This window comes from Somniosus microcephalus, chromosome 32, assembly GCF_052327205.1.
Source record: "Somniosus microcephalus isolate GS21.2 chromosome 32, FLI_Smic_1.0, whole genome shotgun sequence".
NCBI classification, from domain to species: domain Eukaryota; kingdom Metazoa; phylum Chordata; class Chondrichthyes; order Squaliformes; family Somniosidae; genus Somniosus; species Somniosus microcephalus.
In genome coordinates this window covers 25157699-25173174 of record NC_141018.1, presented here as the reverse complement: position 1 = coordinate 25173174, position 15476 = coordinate 25157699, and positions in this window count along the sequence as shown.

Here is a 15476-nt window from a genome sequence, read left to right as displayed (position 1 = left end):
ATTGGTAATAATTTTCCAAAACTCCCTGGACTCGGCAAAGGTCCCGGCAGACTGGAAAACTGCTAATGTAACACTCTTATTTAAAAAGGGCAGTAGACAGAAGGCTGGAAACTATAGACCGGTTAGCCTAACATCTGTGGTAGGTAAAATTTTGGAGTCCATTGTTAAGGAGACAGTAACAGGACATTTGGATAATCATAATTTAATAGGACATAGTCAGCATGGTTTTATGAAGGGGAAGTCATGTTTGACAAATTTGCTGGAGTTCTTTGAGGAAGTAACGTATAGGGTGGATAAAGGGGAACCAGTGGACGTAGTGTATTTAGACTTCCAAAAGGCATTTGACAAGGTGCCACACAAAAGATTATTGCTTAAGATAAAAAATCACGGGATTGGGGGTAATATTCTGGCATGGATAGAGGATTGGCTATCTAACAGAAGGCAGAGAGTTGGGATAAATGGTTCATTCTCAGACTGGCAATCAGTAACTAGTGGTGTTCCGCAGGGGTCAGTGCTGGGTCCCCAACTCTTTACAATCTATATTAATGATTTGGAGGAGGGGACCGAGTGTAACATATCAAAGTTTGCAGATGATACTAAGATGGGAGGGAAAGTAGTGAGTGAGGAGGACATAAAAAACCTGCAAGGGGACATCGACAGGCTAAGTAAGTGGGCAGAGATTTGGCAGATGGAATACAATACTGGAAAGTGTGAGGTTATGCACTTTGGCAGGAAAAATCGTAGAGCAAGTTACTATCTTAATGGCAAGAAACTGGAAAGTACTGAAGTACAAAGGGATCTGGGGGTCCTGGTGCACGAAACTCAAAAGGTTAGTATGCAGGTGCAGCAAGTGATTAAGAAGGCCAATGGAATGTTGGCTTTCATTGCTAGGGGGATAGAATATAAAAATAGGGAGGTATTGCTTCAGTTGTACAAGGTATTGGTGAGACCGCACCTGGAATACTGCGTACAGTTTTGGTGTCCATACTTAAGAAAGGACATACTTGCTCTCGAGTCAGTACAAAGAAGGTTCACTCGGTTAATCCCGGGGATGAGGGGATGGACATATGAGGAGAGGTTGAGTAGATTGGGACTCGACTCATTGGAGTTCAGAAGAATGAGAGGCGATCTTATTGAAACATATAAGATTGTGAAGGGGTTGGATCGGGTGGATGCGGGGAAGATGTTCCCGATGATGGGTGAAACTAGAACTAGGGGGCATAGTCTTAGAATAAGGGGCTGCTCTTTCAAAACTGAGATGAGGAGGAACTACTTCACTCAGAGGGTGGTAGGTCCATGGAATATGCTGCCCCAAAAAGCTGTAGAAGCTACATCATTACATAAATTTAAAACAGAAATAGACAGTTTCCTAGAAGTAAAGGGAATTAAGGGTTACGGGGAGCGGGCAGGAATTTGGACATGAGTCTAGGTTCGGATCGGTCATGGCCCTGTGGGTAGCGGAGCGGGCCCAGGGGCCGTGTAGCCTGATCCTGCTCCTATTTCGTGTGTCTAATTCTGTTAGATTCAGGAGATGGTTCTGTGATAGTGGATTGGCGGTTAGGATCAGATCAGCCATGATCTTATTGAATGGCGGAGCAGGCTCAAAGGGCCGATTGGCCTACTCCTGCTCCTATTTCTTATGTTCTTATGTTTATGTATATGCGGAAATAGCCTCTCGTAATCCCGTCGATTTATTACGGTCAGAGCTGATCCTGTATCTAGCTCCATTTTAACTGGAGACCCTGCTATCGTGAGGGTAACCCAAATGGTCTGGTAATCATCTTTGGCAAGTACATTATGTAATTTGAGACAGCTTAGTCTCTTGTTTTCAGAGTCGCTATCGCTCTTCTGGTCTTCGGAGCTACTGTCCGTCATCATTTGTACCTTTCTGTACTTTTCTTTATTGATTTTTTTTTTCCTGTCTGTGGATTTATTTTGTCCAGATCGGCATACCCGTGCAATGTGTCCAATCTTTCCGCATTGCCTGCATGCTTTGTCCTTGAACCAGCAGTCCCTCTGGTTATGGGTGGATCTGCCGCAGCGATAACATCTTTTGAAACCCTGTGTCATTTCATGGGTGCCGAAGCCCTGTGTCTTTTGTTGTATCTCTGCAGCTCCTCTTGCTGCTGCTTCGTATGATACAGCCATACTGAAAGCCTTGTCCAATGTTAAATCTTTTTCAGAAAGCAGCCTTTTTTGTGTTCCTTCACTTAAGAGACCACAGACGAATTTGTCTCGAAGATAATCTGCTAGTCCTGCCCCGAATTGGCAGTATTTTGATAGCTTTCTTAATTCGGTGAGGTAATCAGCGTTACTTTCATTCTTGTGTTGATTTCTCTTGAAGAATTTGAATCATTCCGCTATCAGCAGTGGTGTTGGGTTTAAGTGCTCCTGCAGGGTATCAACAATTTCTTTAAAATCCTTGTCCTTTGGTTTGGCTGGAGTGATTAAATTTCGTAACAGCCCGTATGCCTTTGCGCCCATTAGATTCAGCAGTACTGAAGCTTTTTTTTCATCTTCTATTCCATTTGCAGTGCAATATACCTCTACTCTTTCCACATATGTGGTCCAATCCTCTATTTCGCTATCAAAAGCATCAATATTGCCTGACTTAGGCATCTTAGAAAAGATATGGCGCTTCCCGCGCTTTTCTTTCTTGTCTGCAGAAAAGATATGGCGCTTCCCGTGCTTTCCCACTGCTGCTGCCGATGACAAAGCTGTTTCCCGCGGTTTCCGTTCTTTTTAAAAAAAAAATATTTGCATTTGGAGACTCGTTCCTGCTGGACTTTCTCTTTAGGTCTGAACGCCGACCTGCTTGCAGCGCCGTCTCCCGAGTGCTCCCTCCCCGTCTGTTATTGCTTGCCTCCGATTTCGCTGCTTGTCCCAGCTGTAGAGCCAGCCGCTGGAGCCCCAGCCTGACGCCCAGGAAGGATTAGCGCAGTACCTGCCACCAGCTTGGCCAGCTGGTGAAACCACAGCTTCTTTCACTTTCTTGAGACTTCTGGACGCCCGAGGAATCGATGTCCTTGAGGTGCTGCCGAATTGCAGGTAAGTCCGTTTCCACTTCGTCGCCACTGTAGTGTCCGTGTGTTGATAGAAACACTGAAGACAGGAGTTGGTTCATAGGCGTTTACTAAGCAAAGTCTGGGGGGGGTACTAACGGATATAACACAATATACAGGCTTATATAGCCCGAGTGGCCATTACCAGCATTACAGCACACATGGGGCTCTTAAAGGCACATACACTACACTTCTCCCTCATATGTTTGTCTAGCCTCCCCTTAAATGCATCTTTACTATTCGCCTCAACCACTCTCTGTGGTAGCGAGTTCCACATTCTCATCCCTCTTTGTGTAAGGAACTTTTTTCTGAATTCCATATTGGGTTTCTTGGTGACTATCTTATATTGATGGCCTCTATTTATGCTCTTCCCCACAAGTGGAAACATTCTCTCTGTATCCACCCTATCAAATATTTTCATAACCCCTCAGCCTTCTTTTTTCAAGGGAAAAGAGACCCAGCCTATTCATCCTTTCCCGATACGTATACCCTGATATGTGAGCCACCTTGGCCTGCAAGAGAAAGTAAAGTGTGTGAGTGAGTGTGGAGCAATGTGTTTGGGTGATGTGCCTGTCATAGTTGAATAGCTGTCATTGTGTGCAAGGTGTGAGTGTTGGTAGGTAGAGATTGTTGGCGGGCGAGTGCTGGGGGCGTGGTGCTTTGGGCAGTGTGTGAAGATTGTGGTTGAGATGGTGGTATGTAGCATTTGTTGAAGCTTTGACTCACCCTGACCACCTGAGTGAGGTCGTTAAATTTCTTCCTGCACTGTGTGTGGGTCCTGGGGACCACAGTGCTGCCCGAGACGTGCTGCGCTACCTCCCTCTACATGGTGTGGAAGACTTGCGGCGAGGGCCTCCTGCCACTTGCCGGGTAGAGCACCGCCCTCCGTCTTTCCACTGCGAATACCAACGCCTCCAAAGCATGGTAGCGGAATCTGCGGACTCTCTTCCTAGGGCGTGGATCTGCCATCAGTAAGGCTGCTTGAGTCGTCCGGCTCCTTCTCCTTGACCTGCTGCTGCTGGCTGAGAAGCCAGCAATGATGAGAATGAGGTTCTGCAGCATCAATGTGATCATCTGTTTTTCAGTAATGCTAGTTGAGGGAGAAACATTGGCCAGGACACCAGGGAGAACTCCCCAGCTCATCTTTGAAATAGTGCCTTGGGTTCTTTTACATCCACCCGAGAGAGCAGATGGGGCCTCGGTTTAACGTCTCATCCGAAAGACGGCACCTCCGACAGTGCAGCACTCCCTCTAGTACTGCACTGGGAGTGTCAGCCTGGAGTTTTGTGCTCAAGTCCCTGGAGTGGGACTTGAACCCACAACCTTCTGACTCAAGAGGCGAGGGTGTTACCCACTGAGCCATAGCTCCTCTAAAATGGGGGCACTTTTTCTTAAGGTTTGTTCTTGTTTAATATCAAATAATCAAACTTTATTTAGTTTGATAATACTTGGGGCAACCATATATAGTTTGAATCTTAAAAATATATATATAAAAAGAGGTACCTGCCTAGGTGGTGGATAAGGCGAATAATATTATAAGTTTTCTTTATATTTTTTTTCTATTGGGCGTCTTCCTCTAAAACTGGAGGCACTTTTTCCTTCAAGGTTTATTTTGATGATGCTTGGGGGTTGCAACCAGATTTAGTTTGCAGAGAGGAAGAGGTGCTTGCCTGGGAGAGTATCTTGTGGAGGAGAGGGAGAGAGGGGGGGGAGAGAGAGGGGGAGGGGGGGGAGAGAGGGAGGGGGGGAGAGGGGGAGAGAGGGGGGGAGAGAGGGGGGGAGAGAGGGGGGGAGAGAGGGGGGGAGGGAGAGAGGGGAGGGGGAGGGAGAGAGGGGGAGGAGGGGAGGGAGAGAGGGGGAGGGAGAGAGGGGGAGGGAGGGAGGGAGAGAGGGGGAGGGGGGAGGGAGGGAGAGAGGGGGGAGGGAGTGAGGGAGAGGGGGGGAAGGAGGGAGGGAGGAGGAAGGGAGGGAGGGAGGAGGGGGAGGGACGAGGGAGGGAGGGGGGAGGGGGGAGGGAGGGAGGGAGGGAGAGAGGGGGAAGGGGGGGAGAGAGGGAGGGAGAGAGGAGGGGAGGGAGAGTGGGGGAGGGAGGGAGAGAGGGAGAGAGACAGGGAGGGGAGGTGGTGAGGGGAGGGAGGGAGGGGGGAGGGGGGAGGGAGGGAGGGGGAGGGGGAGGGAGGGAGGGGGGAGGGGGAGGGAGAGAGGGAGGGAGGGGGCGGGAGGGAGGGAGAGAGGGGGAAGGGGGGAGAGAGGAGGGGAGGGAGAGGGGGGGAGGGAGGGAGAGAGGGAGAGAGACAGGGAGGGAGGGGGGAGGGGGAGGGAGGGAGGAAGGGGGGAGACGGGGGAGAGGGGGAGAGGGAGAGTGGGGTAGAGGGGGAGAGGGAGAGAGGGGGAGAGGGAGTGGGGGAGAGAAGGAGAGGGGGAGGGAGAGGGGGGAGGGAGAAAAACCTTGACAATGTACAGACTTAGTGAACATAGCCTGGCGATCGAAAAAGGTAGACACAGGCAGACCCGGCTACCAAGAGAGGACAGGATATGCTCTCACTGCAGTCAGGGAGTGGTGGAGACAGAGATGCACTTCCTCACAGCTTGTAGAAAATATCAGGGCATAAGGGAGAATTTCTACCCAAAATTCACAAAAATATGCCCGGAATTCAGAAATTTGAATGACGACCAAAAACTCCCATACCTACTAGGGGAAGAGAGAAATTGTGTAACACTAGCGGCACACTATGTTACAGCTTGCCATAAACAGAGGGACAACCACTAAATATAAGAAAAGAGTATATGTAAATTATATGAAAGTATATTTATACACTCAGGGATATATCTGTTTATACACTGTAGGGATAGATCTGTATTTTTGTGTACAAACATGAATGTTTTCCGATGCTTTGGCAACATAAGATGTAACTTGTCATGCCAATAAAGCGATTTGAATTGAATTGAATTGAATTGAGAGAGGGGGGATGCAGGGAGAGAGGGAAAGGGAGGGGGGAGAGAGGGAGAGGGAGGGCGGAGAGAGGGAGAGAGAGGGGGACAGAGGGGGAGGGAGAGAGGGGGAGGGGGGAGGGAGAGAGGGGGAGGGGGGGAGGGAGAGAGGGGGAGGGGGAGGGAGAGAGGGAGGGAGAGAGGGGGAGGGGGGATGGGGAGAGAGGGAGGGGGAGGGAGAGAGGGGGAGGGGGAGAGAGGGGGGAGGCAGGGAGAGAAGGAGAGGGAGGGGGGAGAGAGGGAGAGGGAGGGGGAGAGAGGGGGAGGGAGAGAGGGGGAGGGGGTGGGAGAGAGGGGGAGGGGGAGGGAGAGGGGAAGGGGGAGGGAGAGAGGGGGAGGGAGAGAGGGGGAGGGGGGAGGGAGAGAGGGGGAGGGGGGAGGGAGAGAGGGGGAGGGAGAGGGGGGAGGGAGAGAGGGGGAGGGGGGAGGGAGAGAGGGGGAGGGGGAGGGAGAGAGGGGGAGTGGGGGAGGGAGAGAGGGGGGAGGGAGAGAGGGGGGGGGAGGGAGAGAGGGGGAGGGGGAGGGGGAGGGGGGGAGGGAGAGAGGGGGAGGGAGGGGGAGGGGGCTAGGGAGAGAGGGGTAGGGGGGAGGGAGAGAGGGGGAGGGGGGAGGGAGAGAGGGGGAGGGGGGGAGGGAGAGAGGGGGGGAGGGAAAGAGGGGGAGGGGAGGGAGAGAGGGGGAGGAGGGGAGGAAAGAGGGGGAGGGGGAGGGAGAGAGGGGGAGGGAGGGAGGGAGCGAGGGGGTAGGGAGGGAGAGGGGGGAGGGAGGGAGAGAGGGGGGAGGGAGGGGGGGAGGGAGGGAGGGAGGGAGAGAGGGGGGAGGGAGGGAGGGAGAGAGGGGGGAGGGAGGGAGGGAGGGAGAGAGGGGGGAGGGAGGGAGTGAGGGAGGGAGGAGAGGGGGAGGGAGGAGGGGGGAGGGAGGGAGGGGGAGGGGGTGAGGGGAGGGAGGGAGGGGGCGGGAGGGAGGGAGGGAGAGAGGGGGGAAGGGGGGAGAGAGAGAGGGAGGGAGGGAGGGAGGGAGGGGGGAGGGGGAGGGAGGGAGGGAGGAAGGGGGGAGACGGGGAGAGGGGGAGAGGGAGAGAGGGGGAGAGGGAGAGAGGGGGAGAGGGGGAGAGGGAGTGGGGGAGAGAAGGAGAGGGGGAGGGAGAGGAGGAGAGGGAGGGGGAGAGGGAGAGAGAGAGAGAGGGAGGGGGAGAGAGAAACATAGAAACATAGAAGATAGGAGCAGGAGTAGGCCATTCGGCCCCTCGAGCCTGCTCCGCCATTCAATGAGATCATGGCTGATCATCCAAATTCAGTACCCTGTCCCTGCCTTCTCCCCATATCCCTTGATCCCTTTAGCCTTAAGTAATATATCCAGCTCTTTCTTGAATATATTTAATGAACTGGCGTCCACCGCCCTCTGTGGCAGAGAATTCCACAGGTTCACCACTCTCTGGGTGAAGAAATTCCTCCTCATTTCAGTCCTAAATGGCTTACACCTTATCCTTAGACTATGACCCCTGGTTCTGGACTCCCGAGCCATCAGAAACATCCTTCCTGCATCTAGTCTGTCCAGCCTGACAGAATTTTATAGGTTTCGATGAGACCCCCTCTCAATCTTCTAAACTCCAGTGAGTATAAGCCCAATCGACACAATCTCTCCTCATACGTCATTCCTGCCATCCCAGGTATCAGCCTGGTGAATCTTCGCTGCACTCCTTCCATGGCAAGAACGTCCTTCCTCAGGTAAAGCGACCAAAACTGCACACAATACTCAAGGTGCGGTCTCACCAAGGCCCTGTACAACTGTAGCAAGACATCCTTGTTCTGTACTCGAACCCTCTTGCTACGAAGGCCAACATACCATTTGCCTTCTTAACCGCCTGCTGCACCTGCATGCTTACCTTCAGCGACTGGTGCACAAGAACACCCACGTCTCTTTGCACTTCCCCTTCTCCCAGTCTTTTGCCATTCAAATAATAATCTGCCTTCCTGTTTTTGCCACCAAAGTGGATAACCTCACATTTATCCACGTTGTAGTGCATTTGCCATGTTTCTGCCCAATCACCCAACCTGTCCAAATCGTACTGGAGTTTCACGACATCCTCCTCACAGCATACCCTCCCACCCAGCTTTGTGTCGTCTGCAAATTTGGAGATATTACATCCAATTCCCTCGTCCAGATCATTAATATATATTGTGAACAGCTGGGGTCCTAGGACCGATCCTTGCGGTACCCCACTAGTCACTCCCTGCCACTCGGGAAAACGACCCGTTATTCCAACTCTTTGCTTTCTGTCTGCCAACCAGTTCTCTATCCAAGTCAATACCTTGCCCCCAATCCCATGTGCCTTAATTTTGCATGCTAATCTCTTATGTGGGACCTTATCGAAAGCCTTCTGAAAGTCCAAATACACCACATCCACTGGTTCTCCCTTATCTATTTTACCAGTTTCATCCTCAAAAAATTCCAGTAGATTAGTCAAGCATGATTTACCTTTTGTAAATCCATGTTGACTTTGTCCGATCCTGTCACTGCTTTCCAAGTGCTCTGCTATTGCATCTTTTATAATAGACTCTAGCATTTTCCCCACTACCGATGTCAGGCTTACCGGTCTATAATTCCCCGCTTTTTCTCTACCACCTTTTTTGAATAGTGGGGTAACATTAGCTACCCTCCAATCCATGGGTACTGTTCCAGAGTCTATCGAGTTCTGGAAGATGACCAGCAATGCATCTACTATTTCTAGGGCCACTTCCTTAAGTACCCTGGGATGTAGATTATCAGGCCCTGGGGATTTATCGGCCTTCAGTCCCATCAATTTTCCTAACACCATTTCCCTACAAATACTGATTTCTTTCAGTTCCACCCTTTCATCAGACCCTATGTTCCCCGGCATCTCTGGGAGGTTATTTGTGTCCTCCTTTGTGAAGACAGAACCAAAATATGTATTTAGTTGGTCTGCCATTTCTTTGTTCCCCATTATAAATTCCCCTGATTCTAACTGCATGGGACCTATGCTTGACTTCACCAATCTTTTTCCCTTCACATATCTATAAAAGCTTTTACAGTCAGTTTTTATGTTCCCTGCAAGCTTACTCTCATATTCTATTTTCCCTTTCATAATTAATCCCTTTGTCCTCCTTTGTTGAATCCTAAACTGCTCCCTATCCTCAGGATTATTGCTTTTTCTGGCCAATTTATATGTCCTCTCTTTGGATCTTATGCTATCCCTAATTTCCCTTGTTAGCCACGGTTGAGTCACCTTTTTTGTTTTATTTTTATGCCAAACTGGGATGAACAAATTCTGTAGCTCATCCATTCGGTCTTTGCATGTTTGCCATTGCCTATCCACCGTCAACCCTTTGAGTGCCATTCCCCAATCAATCCTACCCAACTCGCTCCTCAGACCATCGTAGTTTCCTTTATTTAAATTGAGGACCCTAGTCTCTGATTCAACTACTTCATTCTCCATCTTAATGAAGAATTCGATCATATTATGATCGCTCCAACCCAAGGGGCCTCGTACAACAAGATTGCTAATTAATCAACCCGTAAACACTCCAGGAATTCCTCCTCCACAGTACTGTTACTAATTTGGTTGGCCCAATCTATATGTAGATTAAAGTCACACATGATGACTGCTGTGCCCTTATTGCACGCTTCTTTAATTTCCCTTTTAATGCCATCCCCAACCTCCGCCTTACTGTTTGGAGGTCTATATACCACTCCCACTAACGTTTTTTTCCCCTTGGTAATCCACAATTCTACCCATACAGATTCCACATCATCAGAGCTAATATCCTTCATTACAATTGTATTAATCCCTTCTTTAACCAGTAATGCTACCCCACCTCCCTTTCCTTTTTGCCTATCTTTCCTGAATATCGAATACCCCTGGATGTTGAGTTCCCAGTCTTGGCCATCCTTGAGCCACGTTTCAGTAATCCCAACCAAATCATATTCGTTTACCTCTATTTGCGCAGCCAATTCATCCACTTTATTACAAATGCTCCTCGCATTAAGACACAAAGCCTTCAGGCTTGTTTTTTAACGCTCTTAGACCTATTAGAATTATTATTTACTGTGGCCATGTTTGATTTAAACCGTTGATTTCTCTGACTGCCACTTTTGTTTTTCTCCTTCCTATCTTTTGCTTTTATCCTTGTTTCCCTTTCCTCTGTCTCCGTGCTCAGGTTCCCAACCCACTGCCATTTTATTTTAAACCCTCCCCCACAGCACTCGCAAACACTCCCCCTAGGACATCGGTTCCAGCCCTGCCCAGGTGCAAACCGTCCGGTTTGAACTGGTCCCACCTCCCCCAGAACCGGTTCCAATGTCCCAGGAACTTGAATCCCTCCCCCTGGCACCATTCCTCTAGCCACATATTCATCTGAAGTATCCTTCTATTTCTACTCTGACTAGCACATGGCACTGGTAGCAATCCTGAGATTACTACCTTTGAGGTCCTGTTTTTTAAATTTATCTCCTAACTCCCTATATTCCGCTTTTAGGACCTCATCCCGCTTTTTACCTATATCGTTGGGAGGGAGAGAGAGGGAGGGAGAGAGAGGGAGGGGGAGAGAGGGAGGGGGAGAGGGAGAGAGGGAGAGAAGGAGGGGAAGAGAGGGAGGGGGAGAGAGGGAGGGAGTGAGGGGGGAGGAAGAGGGGGGAGGGAGAGAGGGGGAGGGAGGGGGAGGGGGGGAGGGAGAGAGGTGGGGAGGGAGAGAGGGAGGAGGGAGAGAGGGGAGGGAGAGAGGGGGAGGGAGAGAGGTGGGAGGGAGAGGGGGGAGGGAGAGAGGGGGGAGGGAGGGGGGAGGGAGAGGGGGAGGGAGAGAGGGGGGAGGGAGAGAGTGTGGAGGGAGGGGGGAGGGAGGGAGAGGGAGGGAGGGAGACGGAGGGAAGGAGAGGGGGGGAGGGAGAGAGGGGGGAGGGAGAGAGAGAGTGGGGAGGGAGAGGGGGGAGGGAGAGAGGGGGAGGGAGAGGGGGGAGGGAGAGAGGGGGAAGGAGAGGGGGGAGGGAGAGAGGGGGAGGGGGAAGGAGAGGGGGGGAGGGAGAGAGGGGGGAGGGAGAGGGGGGGAGGGAGAGAGGGGAGAGGGAGAGAGGGCTGGAGGGAGAGGGTGGGAGCGAGAGGGGGGAAGGAGAGAGGGGGGAGGGAGAGAGGGGGGGAGGGAGCGGGGGAGGGAGAGAGGAGGGGAGGGAGAGAGAGGGGGAGGGGGAGAGGTGGGGGAGGGAGAGGGGGGAGGGAGAGAGGAGGGGAGGGAGAGAGAGGGGAGGGAGAGAGAGGGGAGGGAGAGAGGGGGGAGGGAGAGAGAGGGGAGGGAGAGGGGGGAGGGAGAGGGGGGGAGGGAGAGGGGGGGAGGGAGAGGGGGAGGGAGGGGGGAGGGAGAGGGGGGAGGGAGAGGGGGAGAGGGAGAGGGAGGGGGAGAGAGAGGGGAGAGGGAGGGGGAGAGGGAGAGGGAGAGAGAGGGGGAGAGGAAAGGGGGAGAGGAAAGGGGGGGGAGAGAGGGAGAGGGAGGGGGAGGGGGAGGGGGAGGGGAAGGAGAGGGAGGGGGAGAGGGGGGATGGAGAGAGTGAGAGAGGGGGAGGGAGAGAGGGGAGGGGGAGGGAGACAGGGGGGAGGGGGGAGGGGGAGGGAGACAGGGGGGAGGGGGGAGGGGGAGGGAGAGAGGGGGGGAGGAGGGAGAGAGGGGGGGAGGAGGGAGAGAGGGGGGAGGGGGAGGGTGGGGGGGAGGGGGAGGGAGAGAGGGGGGAGGGGGAGGGGGAGGGAGAGAAGGGGGAGGGGTGGAGGGAGAGAGGGGGGAGGGAGAGTGGGGGCAGGGAGAGAGGGGGCGACGGGGAGGAGGGGGGAGGGAGGGGAGGGAGAGAGCAGGGGAGGGAGAGAGGGGGGAGGGGGAGGGAGGGGGGAGGAGGGAGGGAGAGAGGGGGGTGGGAGAGGGGGAGGGAGAGAGGAAGAGAGAGGGAGAAGAGAGGGAGAGGGAGAGGGAAAGAGAGGAAGAGGGAGAGAGAGGAAGAGAGAGCAAGAGAGTGACCGAGAGAGGAAGAGAGAGGGAGAGAAAGGGAGAGGGAGAGCGGAAGAGAGAGGGAGAGAGAGGAAGAGAGAGAGGGAGAGGGGGAGATAGAGCAAGAGAGGGAGAGAGAGAGGAAGAGAGGGAGAGAGAGAGAGGAAGAGAGGGCGAGAGAGAGAAAGGAAGAGGGGGAGAGGAAGCGAGGGAGGGAGAGAGAGAGGGGGGGAGAGAGAGGAAGAGCGGGAGAGAGAGAGGAAGAGAGGGAGAGGGAGAGAGAGAGAGGGAGAGAGAGAGGAAGAGAGAGAGGAAGCGAGAGAGGAAGAGAGGGGAGAGAGAGGAAGAGGGAGAGAGAGAGGAAGAGAGGGGGTGAGAGAGGAAGAGAGGGGGAGAGAGAGAGAGGAAGAGAGAGGAAGAGGGAGAGAGAGGAAGAGAGGGAGAGAGAGGGAGGAAGAGAGGGAGAGAGGGAGAGAGAGGAAGAGAGGGAGAGAGGGAGAGAGAGAGGGAGAGGGGGAGAGAGGAAGAGAGAGGGAGAGGAAGAGAGGGAGAGCGAGGGAGAGAGGAAGAGAGGGAGGAAGAGAGGGAGAGAGAGAGGGAGCGAGGGAGGAAGAGAGGGAGGGGAGGAAGAGAGGGAGGAAGTGAGGGAGAGAGGTGAGGGAGAGGGAGGAAGAGAGGGAGAGAGAGGAAGAGAGGGAGGAAGAGAGGGTGAGAGAGAGGGAGGGAGAGAGAGAGAGAGAGAGGGGGAGAGGGAGAGGGAGAGATGGAGAGGGAGGAAGAGAGAGAGAGAGAAATACATACACACACAATAAAGAAGGCGTAAACCGGGCAGTGAATAACCTAAATAATATTTTTGATAATTTGGCATCAATGTCAAACTTGAAAGTTCGAAAGAACAAACCCAAAACAAAAAACTACGAAAAATGGTTTGACTCCGATTGCCAGAAATGAGGAAAAAACTCAGGAAAATATCAAACCAAAAACACAGACAACCAGAAAACGAGGAATTACGCCTTACTTATTGTCAGGCACTAACACAATACAAAAGCACACTCAGAACCAAGAAAGAGCAGTATATTAAGAATACACTCATCTCCATTGAGGAATCCATTGATTCCAATTGTTTCTGGGACAACTGGAATACATTACACAAAAAACATGATGAATTGGCCATTCAAAACGGAGACACATGGGAAAACCATTTTGAAAAATTATACCCGAAAAACACACTAAGCCCAGAGCAATACCAAATATGCGAAAAACTGGCAAAGCTAGAATCTGCCATAAAAGATAACCAAAACCCGATAGACCCCATAATATCTGAAAAAGAGCTAATTGAAAAACTCAAGGACCTGTGACCAGGAAAAGCTTGCGGGGCAGACGGCATCCTAAGCGAGATGATTAAACACACGGACGATAAAATGAGATTGGCTATACTGAAACTCTTCAACTTGGTTCTGAGTGTCGGTTACTTCCCTGATATCTGGAACAAAGGACTCATAACGCCCATATACAAAAGTGGGGATAAAGGTGACCCAAATAACTATCGAGGCATCTGTGTAAACAGTAACCTGGGGAAGGATTTCTGTAGTATCATAAACAAAAGACTTATAAACTTCCTTGAGGAGCACAATGTCTTGAGTAAAAGCCAAGTTGGATTCCTGCCAAACTATAGAACATCAGATCATATCTTCACCCTACAGACCCTAATTGACAAACACGTTCATCAAAACAAAAGCAAAATCTACGCATGCTTTATAGATTTCCAGAAGGCTTTCGATTCCATCTGGCACGACGGTCTATTCCTGAAACTTATCGAAAGCGGGGTAGGGGGAAAAACATATGATGTAATTAAATCAATGTATACAAACAGCAAATGTGCAGTTAAAATTGGAGACAAACAAACAAAATACTTCCCACAGGGGCGGGGGGTGACGCAGGGCTCGCCAATCTCACCGACACTCTTTAATATTTACATAAATGAATTGGCAAAACTACTTGAACAATCTACAGCACCCGGCCTCACCCTATATGAATCCAAGGTTAAATTCCTCCTCTATGCAGACGACCTGGTTCTGCTGTCACCAACTAAGGAGGGGCTGCAGCAGAACCTGGATCTGCTGGAGTCGGTCTGTCAGACCTGGGCCCTGACAATAAACCTCCAAAAAACCAAAGTCCTCGTGTTCCAGCAAAGATCCAAACATCAGGGACCCAAAATAAATCTCACACTGAGAACAACTAAAATCGAACAAACCACTAACTACACATACTTGGGCATAAAAATCAGCTCTACGGGAAATTTCAAACTGGCTGTGAATGAACTGAAAGAGAAAGCTAGAAGGGCTTTCTATGCCATCAAAAGATCAATCCAAATAGAAATCCCAATTAGCATTTGGCTCAAAATTTTCAAATCAGTAATTGAACCAATTGCACTCTATGGCAGTGAAGTGTGGGGACCGCTAACACAACAAGAATTTGCAAAATGGGACAAACACCCAATTGAGATCCTACATGCAGAATTCTGTAAAAGTATCCTCCGGACTCAAAGGAAAACCGTAAACAATGCATGCAGGGCAGAACTAGGCCAATTTCCACTAATAATTACTATCCAAAAAAGAGCCACCAAATTTTGGAAACACCTAAAAATGAGCAACCCCCACTGCTATCATTACGAAGCCTTGAAATGCCAAGAGAGGACCATAAAGAAGAACACCCTCAGTCAACTAGTCCTGGGACTCAGTGAAGCAACCACTAACACTACTAACAATAACCAGCCCCAGGACAGTGACATCGTAGCACAGAGAATTCGACCCAACACAATTGTCACTAAGCAAAAAGAAAAATACCTGTCATATTGGGCAGAAACAACAAAAACCCAAAGCAAACTCAATTGCTACTTGGCCCTAAACAGACAATACAACATGGCTGAGTACCTGACCATGGTAAAGGATAACAAACTGAGAAAAACCTTGACAAGGTACAGACTTAGTGAACATAGCCTGGCGATCGAAAAAGGCAGACACAGGCAGACCAGGCTGCCAAGAGAGGACAGGATATGCTCTCACTGCAGTCAGGGAGTGGTGGAGACAGAGATGCACTTCCTCACAGCCTGTGGAAAATATCAGGGCATCAGGGAGAATTTCTACCAAAAATTCTCACAAATATGCCCTGAATTCAGAAATTTGAATGACGACCAAAAACTCCCATACCTACTAGGGGAAGAGAGAAACTGTGTAACACTAGCGGCACACTATGTTACAGCTTGCCATAAACAGAGGGACAACCAGTAAAACTAAGAAAAGAGTATATATAAATTATGCGAATGTATATTTATACACTCAGGGATATATCTGTTTATACACTGTATGAATAGATCTGCGTTTATGTGTTCAACCATAAATGTATTTTGATGCTTTGGCAACATAAGATGTACCTTATC